The sequence below is a fragment of the Lepidochelys kempii genome, chromosome 8 (genome assembly GCF_965140265.1).
Source record: "Lepidochelys kempii isolate rLepKem1 chromosome 8, rLepKem1.hap2, whole genome shotgun sequence".
Lineage (NCBI taxonomy): Eukaryota > Metazoa > Chordata > Testudines > Cheloniidae > Lepidochelys > Lepidochelys kempii.
In genome coordinates, this window is record NC_133263.1 from 87,371,061 (window position 1) to 87,389,718 (window position 18,658).

The 18,658-nt window shown below is 47.0% G+C and overlaps 1 protein-coding gene across 1 annotated transcript in view; it reads right to left on the reverse strand.

Annotated features, from left to right (window-relative positions):
* Window positions 1-18,658, reverse strand: part of LRRC7 (leucine rich repeat containing 7) — a 386,482-nt gene that overhangs the window by 88,524 nt on the left and 279,300 nt on the right. The window lies entirely within an intron of this gene.

Below are 18,658 nucleotides of genomic sequence, written 5' to 3' on the forward strand. Positions count from 1 at the left end.
GGAACCTCCACATCCATTGGTGGTCCAGCAGCTTGCTCCCCTGGCTCCTCCTGAACCTTCAGGGTCCTATCCCCCAAAGTCTCCAGTACCGCAGGGGGACGGGATACTGAGACCGCTAGCCTCTCGGAGGCTCCCGACACTGATCGAGCAGCCTGGGAGAATCCTCAAGGGTTCTATGGGTACCATGGCGCCAGCCACTGCACTTGGGACCATGGGACAGATTTGATGTCATCCGATGATGTCGTCTGCACTGTCGGTACTGGGGCTTGTCCTGCAGTCAGGGAATCCTGCTCTGAGCCGAAGCTACCAGCAGAGCGGTCGGTCTCTGGTGACCCGGATCAAGCTGAGCGGTGGCTCTTGTCCGACCGGTGCCGGTTGCTGCATCCCAAAGCCGACCTTATACCATGCCATGTGGGTGCCACTCCAGAGGGCGCCAGAGCCGATCCCCTACGGCTACTACTGAGGGAAAAACTTCCGGCACCAGTGCATGTGGCGAGCACACACACATAATATGGAATGGACATGAGTAAGCCCTCGAAGAAAATGTGGATCTGGAGCTCATTTGTGGGCTTGATCCTGCTCCCAATGAAGTTGATTTGCCACTGGGTTAATGGAAGCAGAATCAGGGCTTCGCTAACTGAAAGTTAAAGTTGGGAGGACTCATTTTTGGGAGGATTCATTTCTCCCGAGTCTCAGAGATCCAAATATAAAATCTAGCCTCAGATGCATCATGCTGATTTATGACACTCCCTGAAGGATAAGAGACTTGTGAACTAATAAATCTTACAGTGATTAGGACTAGCCAGAAAACAAGTATTCTGTTTTGTGAAAATTTCTGGAGGTTTCCAAATTTGTTTTCATTCTGCATCACAACAAAAAAGAAAGTAACTTGTACAGTAACTGGAGCTCTTTGAGATGTGTTGTCCATAAATATATATTTAACTCTTATTTGTGTGCATGCACTCCATGCGTTTGAGGTTGGAGTTTTTTGGCCAGCAGTGTCTGTGGGGGCTGCGCATGAGCCCTGAGTGCCCTCATACTTCCATACCGCAGGCAGAAAGGGTGATGTGGGACCAACTGCCACTAAGTCCCATCTCTACCACAGAATATAGTCCATAATAGTACTCTGAAGCAGAGGGGAAGAAGTGCAGGTTGTGGAATATATATACTGTATATGGACAACACACAAAAAACCCTCCAGATACTGTACTGTACAGATAAGCAACTTTTCTTTCTTCTTTGAGTATTCAGATATTTATTTCCACTCTTGGTGAATCTCATGAGTTATTTAACTAAGATGATGGGTGCTCAGTTTCACTTAAAATAAACTGTAAAACAGCTCTGCCATCAGAAGTGTCTGCTCTGGAAGCTTCTATTAATATGGCATAATGTCTGGTAAAAGTACATATGGAACCCCAGGTGGCAGCTTCACAGATGTCAACTATGGGAATGCTTCACAAAGAAGCAGTCAAGGCTGCCTGCACCCTAGTGGAATGGATTCTAAAATTATCTGGTGGATGTAATTTAGCTATTTCATAGAAGTGTCTAATACACCCCCAAAACCCACTTAGATAATCTTTGGGTGAAAATAGGGTAGTCTTCTTTGCAAAGTATAAGAATAGCCGAGGAGAGCACCTAAAAGGTTTTATTCACTGTAGGTAAAAGAGTAGATCCCTACATACACCAAGGCTATGTAGCTTAGCTTGGCCATTATTAGAAGGAGGTTTGTGAAAAAATGTAGGTAGATATATAACCTGATTTAAATGGAAGCTCAGCACTATTTTTAATATGAATTTATGGTGTTGCCTAAGAGATACCATGTCACAGTGGAAAACAGTATGGGAGGGGGATTCCCCATGAATGCTCCTATCTCACCAACTCTCATAGCTGATGTGACTTCTACAGGGAAGGAAATCTTCATGGATAGGCATGAGACCTGTCACAACACAATTAAGGTCCCATGTGGGGGTTGCATGTCTTTATAGTTGGATGTCTTATAGATGGAAAAACTCTCTTTTGGGATTGGGAGTAATCTGAATATTGCTCTTTGGTGTAAGGCAACAATCTATCACACAGGTAAGCTTAAGTGGATGGTGAGATAAATTGGGGTACCCAAGGAGACTGTCTGTGTCTCCATGTTAAGGCTCTTATAGTGTTCGAGGAATTCTCACTTGGTAAATGGTTGGTGAAATCTAATGATAGAACTCACAACCATTTTGGGGTTTGTGTCCTGCTCCATAAATGTCTACCATGAGGTTGGTACTCATGCTCTTGAGCCACTGCAGGCAGCCTGACAACTTCCATCCAGAAATTATGCTGTTAGATGTAGGGTGCATGAGCTGCGATGGAGGACGGCTCCTCCATTCTGGGACAATGGTCTGAGAATAGCAAAAGTAGTTTCAGAGGACGTCTCAACAATTTCACCAGTTTGAGTACCAGAACTGCTAGGATAACAAACATTTCTTGTTTCTCTTTGTCACAAAAAGTCTATTGATGAATGACCCCTTTCCTTGAAAATCAGCTGAATTGTGAATTGTCCACTTGTGCTCTGATGAAAAGTGTCTGCTCAAAGAGGGAGAGAAAAGAGAGAAAGAGGGACGATCAGCGAGTTATCTCAAGAGCCTATACACAAATGCAAGAAGCCTGGGAAACAAGCAGGGAGAACTGGAAGTCCTGGCACAGTCAAGGAATTATAATGTGACTGGAATAACAGAGACTTAGTGGGATAACTCACATGACTGGAGTACTGGCATGGATGGATATAAACTGTTCAGGAAGGACAGGCAGGGCAGAAAAGGTGAGGGAGTTGCACTGTATGTAAGGGAGCAGTATGACTGCTCAGAGCTCAAGTATGAAACTGCAGAAAAACCTGAGTGTCTCTGGATTAAGTTTAGAAGTGTGAGCAACAAGGGTGATGTCATGGTGGCAGTCTGCTATAGACCACCGGACCAGGGGGATGAGGTGGACAAGGCTTTCTTCTGGCAACTCACGGAAGTTACTAGATCACAGGCCCTGGTTCTCATGGGAGACTTCAATCACCCTGATATCTGCTGGGAGAGCAATACAGCGGTGCACAGAAAATCCAGGAAGTTTTGGAAAGTGTAGGGGACAACTTCCTGGTGCAAGTGCTGGAGGAACCAACAAGGGGCAGAGCTCTTCTTGACCTGCTGCTCATAAAACGGGAAGAATTAGTAAGGGAAGCTAAAGTGGATGGGAACCTGGGAGGCAATGACCATGAGATGGTCGAGTTCAGGATCCTGACACAGGAAAGAAAGGAGAGCAGCAGAATACAGACCCTGGACTTCAGAAAAGCAGACTTTGACTCCCTCAGGGAACTGACGGGCAGGATCCCCTGGGAGAATAACATGAGGGGGAAAGCAGTCCAGGAGAGCTGGCTGTATTTTAAAGAATCCTTATTGAGGTTACAGGGACAAACCATCCCTGTGTAGAAAGAATAGTAAATATGGCAGGCGACCAGCTTGGCTTAACAGTGACATCCTTGCTGATCTTAAGCACAAGAAAGAAGCTTACAAGAAGTGGAAGATTGGACAAATGACCAGGGATGAGTATAAAAATATTGCTCGGGCATGCAGGAGTGAAATCAGGAAGGCCAAATCACACTTGGAGTTGCAGCTAGCAAGAGATGTTAAGAGTCAGGGCAGTACAGCATGGGGAGGAGGTGACCAGCCCTCTGTGAAAAAGAAGTGGTTCGGGACTATTTAGAAAAGCTGGACGAGCACAAGTCCATGGGGTCGGATGCGCTGCATCCGAGAGTGCTAAAGAAGTTGGCGGATGTGATTGCAGAGCAATTGGCCATTATCTTTGAAAACTCATGGCAATCGGGGGAAGTCCCAGACGACTGGAAAAAGGCTAATGGTAGTGCCCATCTTTAAAAAAGGGAAGAAGGAGGATCCTGGGAACTACAGGCCAGTCAGCCTCACCTCAGTCCCTGGAAAAATCATGGAGCAGGTCCTCAAGGAATCAATTCTGAAGCACTTAGAGGAGAGAAAAGTGATCAGGAACAGTCAGCATGGATTCACCAAGGGCAAGTCATGCCTGACTAGTCTAATTGCCTTCTATGACGAGATAACTGGCTCTGTGGATGAGGGGAAAGCAGTGGATGTGTTGTTCCTTGACTTTAGCAAAGCTTTTGACACGGTCTCCCACAGTATTCTAGCCAGTAAGTTAAAGAAGTATGGGCTGGATGAATGGACTATAAGGTGGATAGAAAACTGGCTAGATTGTCGGGCTCAATGGGTAGTGATCAATGGCTCCATGTCTAGCTGGCAGCCGGTATCAAGTGGAATGCCCCAAGGGTCAGTCCTCGGGCCGGTTTTGTTCAATATCTTCATAAATGATCTGGAGGATGGTGTGGATTGCACCCTCAGCAAGTTTGCAGATGACACTAAACTGGGAGGAGAGGTAAATACGCTGGAGAGTAGGGATAGGATACAGAGGGACCTAGACAAATTAGAGGATTGGGCCAAAAGAAATCTGATGAGGTTCAACAAGGACAAGTCCAGAGTCTTGCACTTAGGACGGAAGAATCCCATGCAATGCTACAGACTAGGGACCGAATGGCTCGGCAGCAGTTCTGCAGAAAAGGACCTAGGGGTGACAGTGGATGAGAAGCTGGATATGAGTCAACAGTGTGCCCTTGTTGCCAAGAAGGCCAATGGTATTTTGAGATGTATATGTAGGGGCATTGCCAGCAGATCGAGGGGCGTGATCGTTCCCCTCTATTCGACATCGGTGAGGCCTCATCTGGAGTACTGTGTCCAGTTTTGGGCCCCACACTACAAGAAGGATATGGAAAAATTGGAAAGAGTCCAGCGGAGGGCAACAAAAATGGTTAGGGGGCTGGAGCACATGACTTATGAGGAGGGGTTGAGGGAACTGGGATTGTTTAGTCTGCGGAAGAGAAGAATGAGGGGGGATTTGATAGCTGCTTTCAACTACCTGAAAGGGGGTTCCAAAGAGGATGGCTCTAGACTGTTCTCAGTGGTAGCTGATGACAGAACAAGGAGTAATGGTCTCAAGTTGCAGTGAGGGAGGTTTAGGTTGGATATTAGGAAAAACTTTTTCACTAGGAGGGTGGTGAAACACTGGAATGCATTACCTAGGGAGGTGGTGGAATCTCCTTCCTTAGAAGTTTTTAAGGTCAGGCTTGACAAAGCCCTGGCTGGGATGATTTAGTTGGGGATTGGTCCTCCTTTGAGTAGGGGTTGGACTAGATGATCTCCTGAGGTCCCTTCCAACCCTGATATTCTATGATTCTGTGAAATTGTTCACCAGCGTGTTCTGCAGATACAGAAGTTGAACTGCTGCAAGAGAGAGCTTGTGCTGAATACATTAATTCAGTAACTGAACTGCTTCTCAGCACAAAGGAGATGCTTGAGCCCCTACCTGCCTGCTTACATAAAACATGGCAGTTGTGTCATCTGTCATGATCTGAATGGACTGTTCTTGTATTAGAGGGAAGAACTCCAGGAAAGCTTTATGAACTGCTCTGAGCTCTAGAATATTCATTTGTGAGTGTGCCTTCTTGGGAGTCCATAATCCAGGAGCAAAGGGCCCATCACTATAGTTTTGGTTAGGAAGAGTTGGGGGAAGGGACTCCTATGCATACCTTGTTGGGGTCCTTCCACCAACTTGGCGAGAGAGAAAATGTTGCAGAACCATCAGAGGCATATCTAAATTGTGCCTGCTTGGAATGTACACTAATTTTAGCCAGCTCTGCATGCAGCATAGATGTAGTCTGGCATGCAATATGATAAAAGTGCAGATGGCATGTGTCCTAGATTCTCAGACAAGTTCATACTGTTATTCAAGGATTTTTCTGAAGCTGGGAGAGGAGGATGGATATAGCCTTGGACCTGTCCTGAGGCAGGTAAACTCTGGCTGTTTTAAGGTATGTCTCAAATGGAGCTGGAGGTATAATTTCCAGCTCGGGTAGACATACCCACACTGAATCTGACTGGGCTAGCATGTTAAAAACAGAAGTGTAACTGTGGCAGTGTGAGCAACAGAATGTATGTCTACCTGAGCTTGAAGTTAAACCTCTACCTCCAGCACAGACTTACCCTTAGATCTAAAATGACCCCTATAAACTCTATGAGTTGGTGTCAAAACAGACTTTTCTGTTGACTTTTATGCGGAAGGACATCAATAGCAGAAAAATGCTATGAATGGAACTCTGAACTTTTTGGCAAGACTTGCCTCTGATGAGCCAGTCAACCAGATTTGAAAAGACCATTATTCCCTGTCTCCTTAAGTGTGCTACTTAAGTAGCTACTACTGCTATGACTGTGGTAAATTCTGTTAATGCTATAGAAAGGCCAAAGAGTGGAACTCTGTACTGGAAGTGGTTTTGATTGACCAGAAATCTCAGAAATTTCTTGCATACCAAATATATGGCGATATGAAAACAGGTATCCTACAGTTTGAGAGCCATAAACCAATCTTCTGCATCTAATCATGGTATTATGGAGGCTAAGGTGACCATTCTAAACATTATCTGGCAAATACAGGTACTGAGCACTTTCAAATACAAAATTGGCCTCCATTCTCCATGGGTATGAGGCAATAATTTGAGTAGAAATATTTTGCTCTGTGTCCTCATCTCAGAGTTGTTGTTCTTCCTCACAGACTTTCTCTGGAGGCCCAGTATCACAAAGAGGATGCTTGAGGCTGCACTGTTTTCAGTCTCTAATGTTGCTCTCTCTCTGAGGTGGTGCATGCGAGGTATGCTCATGATAACGACCTCAGAAGCTCCAGTACAGCCATCCAGGAATATTATAAAAGAAAGAGAGTAGGGGCCCAAAGGGAAGGATACCAGGGCATGACTACCCTCATGGCTCCATACATTCACTGTTTAGATCTATAGGAGACCCCAGACTCCTCTCTGACCCATAAAACTCAGAAGAAGGGGCTTTAGAGGAATAGGTGAGAGATCCCTCCCCACTTCGTTGGGAGTCAGAAGAAGAATAAAATAAGTCCATTTCCAAAAGAGTGGCTGCAGAGACAGAGGTACTAAATTGTAACCCCACAACTGCAGTCAATGCTTGAGAAAAGTTTGGTACTGTTATGACAGTGGGCCCAGATACCAGTGAAATGTGAAGCCCTACTGAAAGCAGGGATTCAGGTTCTTCAGTAACCTGGAGGTCCTTCAATACCATGGACCTCATTGGTACCAAGGTAGATAGGGCTGTGAACCTGGGGGTTAAAGTATAGTGCATAGAAGTAGCAGGAGCTGAAGTACTTAGTTCTAATGTGCTCAGTACCGATACATTTCAGAGTAGCAGCCGTGTTAGTCTATATTCGCAAAAAGAAAAGGAGTACTTGTGGCACCTTAGAGACTAACAAATTTATTTGAGCATAAGCTTTCGTGAGCTACAGCTCACTTCATCGGATGCATTTAGTGGAAAATACAGTGGGGAGATTTATATACATAGAGAACATGAAACAATAGGTGTTACCATACACACTGTAACAAGAGTGATCACTTAAGGTGAGCTATTACCAGCTATCTTCGAGACACCACTGACTTCCTGAGGAAACGACAATCCATCGGTGATCTTCCTGAAAACACCATCCTGGCCACTGTGGATGTAGAAGCCCTCTACACCAACATTCCACACAAAGATGGACTACAAGCCGTCAGGAACAGTATCATCGATAATGTCACGGCAAACCTGGTGGCTGAACTTTGTGACTTTGTCCTCACCCATAACTATTTCATATTTGGGGACAATGTATACCTTCAAATCAGTGGCACTGTTATGGGTACCTGCATGGTCCCACAGTATGCCAACATTTTTATGCTGACTTAGAACAATGCTTCCTCAGCTCTCATCCCCTAATGCCCCAACTCTACTTGCGCTACATTGATGACATCTTCATCATCTGGACCCATGGAAAAGAAGCCCTTGAGGAATTCCACCATGATTTCAACAATTTCCATCCCACCATCAACCTCAGCCTGGACCACACAAGAGATCCACTTCTTGGACACTACGGTGCTAATAAGCGATGGTCACATAAACACCACCCAATACCGGAAACCTACTACCACTATTCCTATCTACATGCCTCCAGCTTTCATCCAGACCACACCACACGATCCATTGTCTACAGCCAAGCTCTACGATACAACCGCATTTGATCCAACCCCTCAGACAGAGACAAACACCTACAAGATCTCTATCAAGCATTCTTACAACTACAATACCCACCTGCTGAAGTGAAGAAACAGATGGACAGAGCCAGAAGAGTACTCAGAAGTCACCTACTACAGGACAGGCCCAACAAAGAAAATAACAGAATGCCACCAGCTGTCACCTTCAGCCCCCAACTAAAACCTCTCCAACGCATCATCAAGGATCTACAACCTATCCTGAAGGACGACCCATCACTCTCACAGATCTTGGGAGACAGGCCAGTCCTTGCTTACAGACAGCTCCCCCAACCTGAAGCAAATACTCACCAGCAACCACACACCACACAACAGAATCACTAACCCAGGAACCTATCCTTGCAACAAAGCCCGTTGCCAACTGTGTCCACATATCTATTCAGGGGACACCATCATAGGGCCTAATCACATCAGCCACACTATCAGAGGCTTGTTTACCTGCACATCTACCAATGTGATATATGCCATCATGTGCCAGCAATGCCCCTCTGCCATGTACATTGGTCAAACTGGACAGTCTCTACGTAAAAGAATCAATGGAGGTAGCAGCTGATACAGACACATGGAGTGCCGTAACACCTTAGTAGCTGTAGTCTTGGTAGTGATCACGGAGAATGTACCCTCAGTGAACGGTATCTGATAGTTGGTACTGTTGAAACTCCTCCAGTACACACTTTGAGACATGGAGTCTCCTTAGATTAGAAGTGGAGAGGTGATTTTGACCTCTTCCTTGCAGAAGTCTTTTGAGGAGATCTCTCTCTATTCTTTAAGGCGGAACAACAATCCTTTCTCTCAGCACTCTAACATGGACACTCCTGCCAGTACACCTGGAAGTTGAAGGTTAAGTAGATGGAGCCCTGGAGCTATCAGATGCCATGCTCAGAGGGGCACTTCTCAGCATCACAGGCTAACATCCCAGGGGAGTCAGAAGGACCCAGGTCTGATGCAGGCACATGAAGTAGTCAAGAAACATTTTAAGCCTCACACCTCTGACTTTTAAAGTCCTTTTTCGAAAAGGACTTACACATAGTGAATTTACTGGAGGTATCCCATAAGAAAGGCACCTCACATGCTCATTAATGGGGTTTTCAGCCTCATCAGAGAGGCAAAATTTATTACTTTTACTTGTATAGTAATTATTGTTCTTTGAGATGTGTTGTACACATATACATTCCACTGTAGGTATATATGCACCCAATGCATTTGATTTGGAGACTTTTGCCAGCAGTACAACTATGCAGTGCATGTGCCCCAACTATCCTCATGCACGGAGCTGAGGATATAGAGGGGCATGGATGCCACTGCCTCCCTCTTTGTTCCTTCCCACCGCCATCTAATTAATACCCAAAGTAGCAGGGAAGGTGGAAGGATTTGGAATTACTATGTACACAATACATCTAGAAGAACAGTTTCTGTAGAGGTAAGTAACTGTTTTTTCTCCTTCAAGTGATTGCGCACATATATATCCCACTGTAAGTGATTCACCAGCGGTTTCCTTACAGGTGGTGGGACTTCGGATTACTTGGAGAGAATGTAGCACTGATTTTCTAAAGTAGGTGTCATCCCGGGAAGCTTGAGTGAAAGTGTAGTATCTGGAAAAAATACATCCAGATGGATATTTGTAAAATAGCAGCATGGTCACAATATCTATGTTAATCCAGAAGGCTGACAAAGTGGACCAAGCTCTGTTGGAATGGACTATTATCCTCGGAGGAGAAACTTTTGCTGGATCATACAGAGCTGGATAGAGTCAGAAATCCAATGTGACATACACTGGGCTGTAACTGGTTGTCCTTTAATTCTTTTATCAAAGGCTACAAAAAATTTAGGAGACAATCTGAAAGACTTTGTATGGTCAAGGTAAAAACACTCAAAGGAGATTTTTGAAATTCTTCACGAAACAGAATTCCAAAATTCAGCTGGGTGGCTGAATCCTGAAATTTCAGCGTGGACCTAAGAAACTTCCTAGATGAAATTTTCATCAAATTATATATATTTCCACAAAATATATTTCAGTTGTAATGAACTGGCATTTTTTTGATTGAAAAAAAGTTTTCATGAAAAATTTTCAACCAGCTCTAACAGTGACCCACATACGTAACTCCAACAGCTATGACAGTTTTCATGTTCATATTTAATATTCTTAATTGAATTTAAATATTTTTTAATAAAGTAGTCTATATAACAAATACTATCCACATTCTGTGACTTTCTGGAACTTCTGTGACTCACACAGCTGCAGTGGCCAGTGCGGCTGGCTAAGGGGCACCCAAATAGCTGGCTCTGGGGCCAGCCACACCAGCCGGCTCTGGGGCCAGCCACACCAGCCACTGCTGGAGTGGCCCCAGGGCCAGCTGCACCAGTGTGGCTGGCCCTGGGGACTGCCCAAGCAGCAGCGGTCTCAGGGGGTGCCCTCGGTGACCATCCGAGCAGCATCCCTGGTGAGTGCCCCAGCATTGGTCCGAGGGGTGATCTCAGGGACTGCCCAAGCAGCAGCGGTCCTGGGGACAGCTGGAGCAGTGGCCCCAGGGATGGCCCTAGAAGCCATCAGGAGAGCGGTCCCTGGGGGCTTCAGAGCAGCGGGGCCCAGGAGCAGGGATTTAGTAATCGGTATTTATAGTAAAAGTCAGGGACAGGTCATGGGCCATGGTTTTTTGTTTATCGCCTGTGACCTGTCCATAACTTTTACTAAAAATACCCATGACTAAATCTTAGCCTTACTTTTGAGAACAAAACAGAATGGACACATTTTCAAAAATGTGAGTTTGGATGCCCAGTTAAAGACACCCTAATGGGAGCATATTTTCAGGTCCCTTTAAGGCAAGGTCCCTGAACTGTGGGGCATGAACCTTTTTAGGATTGCAGTGAGGCCCAGGGCAGCCCCCATGGGAGTGGGGAGGGAGTGCCATCCAGCCCCTTCCTGCCCCCAACTGTGCTCCGGTCCCACCCTCAGCAACCTCCCCAGCTCCCAGCCCTGTGCCTGGCCCCATTCCTGGCCTCACTCCCTGCCCCAAATGCACCCCCAGCCTCAGCCCCCTTATCCATGTCCTTGCCCCCCCCCACTCCTTCAGCCGCAGCCCTGTTCCCAGCCTCAGCTCTGGGGCGGCAGGGAAGAACAGACAGGGGTAGCAGGCATGACCCTCAAAAGTTTGGGGACCACTGCTTTAAGGTGTCTCAATTTCAGCACCAAAACTATGAAGGCATGCAAAATTGCAAATCATTTTTGAAAATTTATGCCAGAACAATTTGAAATCTATATAATATATCTTTTAGTTCTACAGTGCATGTATTTTGTGAATTTAATAACCATAGTTAAGTCTCTAAGGTGCCACAAGTACTCCTTTTCTTTTTGCGAATACAGACTAACACGGCTGTTACTCTGAAACCCATAGTTAAGATGTAAGACATGAAAATGGGAGGGCAATCATTTACATATATCTGTTTCAAGCATTGTTCATTATTCCTATTGTATTTTCAGCTAAGGTGAGACTCTGCTTTCTTTTGTGGTCACAATCTGATTTCATAAAATTGTGACCCTGTTTTTGTACCTGAATTGAATCATCAATGCAAATCTGATCATATGAACCTATCTTCTTGATTTGTGCCCTCAAACTAACGGTTACAAGTGCTGGTAACTTAGAGTTGAATCAGTAACGGAACTACTAATGTAAATTTTGCATTTCAACCACACTTCTGAAAATTGACCCCATAATACTAATCACAGTTAGCACACTGATTTAGGCTGTGAATGGTGAAGAAACAAGTAGATGTTTTTTCTTGGTTGCTCAGTCAGAATAATGTTACACTGTAGCTACAAAAGGATGCAATAGAGGCATATATATATATGTATATATATAGTGGCAAAAAACCTTGTTCGCCTCAGTAGGCTCAGTCCTTTTTAGCCTTGGAGACTCAGGTTTGGAGCAAGGCGAATCCTTATAGGTGGCACAGGGTCCTGCTACTCCTCCTCAGTCAGTTCCTTGTGCTTGTTTTCCTTCCCTTCTGGGGAGCGAGTGCAGCCTCCCTAATGGGAAGGTCTGGTATCTTGCTGCAAACAGCCTACTGGCAACTTCCCTGCTCCTCTCACTCCCTCATTCTTCCCCTCCTACCACCCAGGGGAGGGTTTAAAAAGGTCCCAAGTAGTTGGAGTCAGCTGAACCTAATTGGTTCCCTAGCAACCCCTTTTCCAGCTGAACCTTATTGCCCTGTGGTTCTCTCTCCTCAGTGGATAGGGAGGGGCCTTTTAAACCCCTGGGACTAATTACTACCCCCATTTTGTAGTTGTTTGTCCTGGGTTTACCACATATCCCCCCCCTCGCTCAACACTACTGGGTTGGGCTACTTGGGTCAGCAAACAGTGCACTCTTGACAGGCCATCCGCATTGCCATGTTGGATTTCAGACCTATGTTGTACTCTGAAGTGGAAGGGTTGAATCGAAGGAACCATCTCGTCACTCTGGCATTTTTGTCTTTATTTTGGTGCATCCACTGCAGAGGGGCATGGTCCGTGACAAGGGTAAACCTCCGTCCCAGTAGATAGTAGCAGAGGCTTTCTACAGCCCATTTTACCACCAAGAATTCTTTTTCGACAACAGCGTATTTCCGTTCCCTAGGCAGGAGCTTCCTACTGAGGAAGAGGACGGGGTGTTCATCATCCCCGAAAGTACCGCCCCCAACCCTACCTCAGAGGCGTTGGTTTGTAGGATAAACTCCTTCCCCCAGTCTGGGGCCACGAGTATGGGGTGAGTGCAGAGGGCTGTCCGTAGATCTGAAAAAGCATCTTCAGCCGCAGTCGTCCATCTTACTATGTCTGGGCCCCAAGCTTTCGTTAGGTCTGTTAATGGGCATGCCCTGGTGGCAAAGTGGGGAATGAACCGTCTAAGTACCCCACTAGTCCCAGGAATGCCCTGACCTGTTTTTTTTCAGAGTGGTCGGGGCCACTTCTGTATAGCTTCTAACTTGTTGAGTTGGGGCCTCCCCACTTCTCTCCCCACTATATACCCGAAGTATTGGCTTCAGCTAGCCCAAGCAAACACTTGGAGGGGTTTGCCGTCAGCCCCACTTCCTCAGGGTATCCAGCACTGCCTCCACCTTCTCCAAGTGTGTCTCCCAGTTGGGGCTATATATGATAACGTCGTCGAAATAGGCTGCTGCGTACTTGCCATGTGGTTGCAACAGTTTGTCCATGAGCCTTTGGAAAGTAGCGGGCGCCTCATGCAACCCAAAGGGGAGGACGGTGTACTGATATAGTCCCTCTGGAGTTGCGAAGGCTGTCTTCTCTTTGTTGGCCTTGGCCAGGGGGATATGCCCATAGCCCTTGGTTAGGTCAAGGGTAGACATAAACTGTGCTTTTCCCAATCTGTCAATTAGCTCATCTATCCGGGGTATAGGGTACGCATCAAACTGGGACACCTCATTCAGCTTTCGGAAGTCGTTGCAGAACCTCACACTGCCATCCAGCTTAGGCACTAAAACCACTGGACTTGACCATTGGCTATGAGATTCTTCAATGACTCCTAAGGCCAGCATTTTCCTGACCTCTGTCCTGATCTCCTCTCTTTTGGCCTCTGGGATCTGGTATGGCTTGATGTTCACCTTCACTCCAGGCCCTGTGAGGATGTGATAGTGAACCTCAGTAGTCCTGCCTGGCTTTTCAGAGAACACATCCTGGTTGCGTTTAATCAGGCTGATCACTTCAGATCGTTGCTCTGGAGTCAACTCCAGGGATATTCCCCCTTGGTCGGGCTGGTTGCTTTTAGGGGACGGTGCCCCTAGTACAACCACATGCGCTTCTCTATCCTGCCATGGTTTTAGCAGGTTTATATGGTAGATCTGCTCTAGCTTCTGGTGATCCGGCTGTCGGACCTTATAGTCGACTTCTCCTATGGCTTCTATTATCTCATATGGCCCCTGCCACCTGGCCAGGAGCTTGCTCTCTGCCGTGGGTATGAGCACCATTACCCGGTCTCCCACCTGGAACTTCCGGGTCGTTGCTTGGCAATTGTAGTATGTCTGTTGGGCCCCTTGGGCTATCCTGTCTTTCATTTGCAATACATGTTCAACAAAGTTTCTCCCGGTGTTCGGCTGTTCTTCCCAGCCCTCTTTGGCCATGTCCAATATGCCCCTGGGGTGGCGACCATATAACAGTTCAAATGGGGAGACTCCAGTGGAAGCTTGGGGAACCTCCCGTACAGCAAACAGCAAGTAAGGCAGCAGGGTATCCCAATCTTTCCCATTGCGACTGAGCAAACCACTTTCCGTAGCATGTTCTTCAATGTTCTACTGAAGCGTTCGACAAGATCATCAGTCTGGGGATGTTAGACTGACATCCTGAGGGTCCGTGTATGGAGCATTGCACAAAGGTCCTTCATTAACTTAGACACAAAGGGGGTCCCTTGGTCCATCAGGATCTCTTTAGGTATCCCTACTCTGGAAAAAATCCAGACTAATTCTTTGGCTATGGTCTTGGACATGGTGTTCTGTAGGAGTATGGCCTCAGGATATCAGGTGGCATAATCTAGTACTACCAGAATGTACTGATGACCCCGGGCTGACTTCTCCAGTGGTCCTACTAGATCCATAGCTATTTGCTCGAATGGGATTTCAATAATTGGTAGAGGTACCAAAAGGGCCCTTAACAAAAGGGTGGTTGAGGCCCATGTAACTGACATTCTGGACAGGAGGTACAATATCGCCAGACAGCCGCATAAATGCCGGGCCAAAAAAACCTCTGCAGAATCCAATCAAGGGTCTTATCTACCCCTAGATGGCCACCAAACAGATGGCTGTGGGCCAGATCCATTACGCCCCTCTGATGCTTCTGTGGGACCAAGAGTTGTTCTATGACTTGCTCTTGGACCTGGACTACTCTGTATAGCAGATCACCCTTAATCACATAATATGGCCCTGGGCCCTTGACTCTCCCCTCCACAGGGACCCCATTTACCTCGACTGCTTCTTTACGAATATTGCTGTATATTGGATCATTGGCCTGATCCTGACCAAAATTCCCAAGTGAGGTCCCCATTTGTCCAAACTCAGGGGGATCTAGCTCTGTCTCCCCCACGGGGAAAGCCCCTGGGGAACAAGGTCCAGCTATTGGGTCATTGATCTCCTGCCCCGCCCCACTGTCTGTTGAGCCACCTCTTTCTCCTACAAGCGTAGATTTCTGGTACTGGGTCAAGATCCTCATTCCCCTCCTTTTGTCCGCCCTCCGTTCCCTCTGAGTTTTCTGGGGCTTTCCTGGCGGGGAGAACAAATTCTGGCCAAATTCGTGGAAGGCCGGGTGGGGGTTACTATCTGGGCCACCCCCTGAGTCCCAGGTTCATTGTTTTCTTCCACCTTCTCCCCAGGGAGTAGACTATCAAACCCCGGGAAGTCTCGTCTGATAAAGACTGGGTAGGGCAGTTTCGGAACTACTCCCACCGTCACCTTAGTGGGGTTTCTGAGAACTTCTATTTTTACGGGGATGGTTGGGTAGTAACTGACACCCCCATGCACACAGGATATTCCTGAGTGTTTGGCCCGGGATAGTTGGTCCTGCCCGACCAGCTTTCCTGAGACCAGCGTGACTGCACTTCCCGAATCTACTAACACGGTGATCTCTATACCATTCATCTTAACGGGCCCAGTGTATCTATGAGGGATCATCGCAACCCCTACTAGACTTATTAGATCACATGGTCCCCTTATATCTCCCAGTTCGCATTGCATGGGCTCTTCTAGATTTGGGCATTGGGCAGAGATATGCCCCAATTCGCCACATGCATAACATCGGTACCCTGCTTGGGGCAGCTCCCGATTTTTTGGGCTACTGGGCTTTATCCCCTGAGGCTTTCTTCCCCCAGCCTCAAGTCTCTGGCTGCTGTTCAGCCTCCTTCCTCCCCTCCATAGTCTGGCCTGGTGTTAGGGCAAACCGGGGCCTCGGTGCAGAGACTTGTCTCCGATTCTGGCACCTTCCTTCCCCGGTGGTCCGCGAAAGTTCTTGGGCTGCTAGGTGTCTCTCTACAAGGGCAACCAGTTCATCATAGGAGGAGGGATCGTTTTGGCGGACCCCCCCCCGTATGTCCGGTAGCAACCCCCTCATGTACCTGTCCAACACAAGGATTTCCACTATCTTCTCCGGCCCATGGATCTCGGGGCGGAGCCACTTCCAGGCGAGGTGGATTAAATCAAGTAGCTGGGACCTTGGCAGTTTGCTGTCCCGGTATTTCCACTCATGGAAGTGCTGAGCCCATATGGCTGACGTCACACCTGACCTTGTCAGGATTTCCGCCTTCAGCTGGGGGTAATCCATAGCTGTCTATGTGGTCATGTCAAAATAGGCCTTCTGGGGCTCCCCACACAGAAATGGAGCCAGGATACCTGCCCACTGTTCTTGAGGCCAGGCCTCCCGCAGTGCCATCCTCTCGAAGGCAAGGGGATATGCCTCTATATCGTCATCCATAGTCATCTTCTGTACATAGTTGCTTGCCCGCAGCGGCCGAATCCCCTGGGGCCCGTGCATCAGCGTGGTCAGGGCTTTTAACTGGTTCACTACTTCATTCAGAGTGACTCGATCTGGGCCGCCTGGTTCACCAGTAATTGGTTCATCTCCTGTTGGACATGTACTGACTCTTGCTGGGCAAGCATCTATACCCTGGTAGCCTCTTGTTGGGCCGCAGTGGCCTGTACCAATGCCTTCACTACATCCTCCATTTTGTGTGTGTGTGTGTGTGTGTGTGTGTGTGATTTACCCTGCCCTGAGATGGCTTGCCACAGAGCCTTACTCACTCACCACATCCCACTGCTAACACCACATGTGGCAAAATACCTTGTTCGCCTCAGTAGGCTCAGTCCTTTTTAGCCTTGGAGACTCAGGTTTGGAGCAAGGCGAATCCTTATAGGTGGCACAGGGTCCTGCTACTCCTCTCCTCAGTCAGTCCCTTGTGCTTGTTTTCCTTCCCTTCTGGGGAGCGAGTGCAGCCTCCCTAATGGGAAGGTCTGGTGTCTTGCTGCAAACAGCCTACTGGCAACTTCCCTGCTCCTCTCACTCCCTCGTTCTTCCCTTCCTACCACCCAGGGGAGGGTTTAAAAAGGTCCCAAGTAGTTGGAGTCAGCTGAACCTAACGGGTTCTCTAGCAACCCCTTTTCCAGCTGAACCTTATTGCCCTGTGGTTCTCTCTCCTCAGAGGATAGGGAGGGGCCTTTTAAACCCCTGGGACTAATTACTACCCCCCTTTTGTAGATGTTTGTCCTGGGTTTACCACAATATATATATTGCATTGGTGTAGACTGATTACTGATGACAGACAATAGTAATATCCCCAGCTGCTGTAAATCAGCATAGCTCCACTGATTTCATTGAAGCGATGCTGATTTTCACCTCTAAAAATATGGCCCTATATGCGTCCTCTGCTGAGCAGAATAGATGATAGAAAAGTGCACTATGCCCATTAAAATTTTAAAGAGTGTTTAATCTGCCTTGCCTCCATTTATCCAGCATTTCTGATGAGAACATTCAGAAAGTATACCAACTGCACAAAGAAGTCTAAAGTCTATAAATGTGCTATTCAACAAAGTGCTTATCTTTCATGCTTAAATGCCTACATTTCTCACTAGACAGTTTGGAAAATTACTTACATAATTGCTTTTTTGTGTAATACAGTTAAGGAAAAATGTATTCACAATATTAAGTTATCCTAGGTGAAAGATGAACTGGTGCATGGATAATTTATGAAGGAGTTACCTAAAGTAAATTAACATATAATTCAAAAGCAAATGAGAAAGTTACTCACCTTGCAGTAACTGAAGTTCTTCAAGATGTGTGTCCCTGTGGGTGCTCCACTCTAGGTGACGGTGTGTCCTGGCGCCGTTGATTGGAGATCTTCGGTAGCAGTGCCTGGTCAGGACGCATGTACTCAGTTGGTATCTCCCATCTCGTTGGAATCTTCCTGAGCGCATATCCTGCACCCTCCTCAGTTCCTTCTCTTCCGTGGAGAAATCATACTAGTACTCCAAAGTAGAGTGGATGAGGGCAGGGAGTGGAGCACCCACAGGGACACACATCTCAAAGAACTTCAGTTACTGCAAGGTGAATAACTTTCTCTTCTTCTTCGAGTGCTGTCCCTGTGGGTGCTTCACTCTAGGTGAATGTGAAGCAGCACCCACTATGGTTGGTGGGATTTTGGAGTTGCGTGAGGGACAACGGTAGACAGTACTGTATGGCCGACTATGATGTCTGCCATGGTATCCCGTGTGATGGCATAATGTTTGGCAAATGTGTGGTCTGACATCCACATGGCCACCTCGCATATGTCTGTAATAGGTATGTTGTGAAGGAAGGCAATGGATGTTGACATTGCTCTAGTAGAATGAGTCCTAACACCCTCTGGTGGTTGAACGTTCTGGGTCTGATAGCAGAACCTGATGCAGTCCGAGATCCACCTGGAGAGTCTTTGCTTAGAGATAGAATGCAAGAGCCCA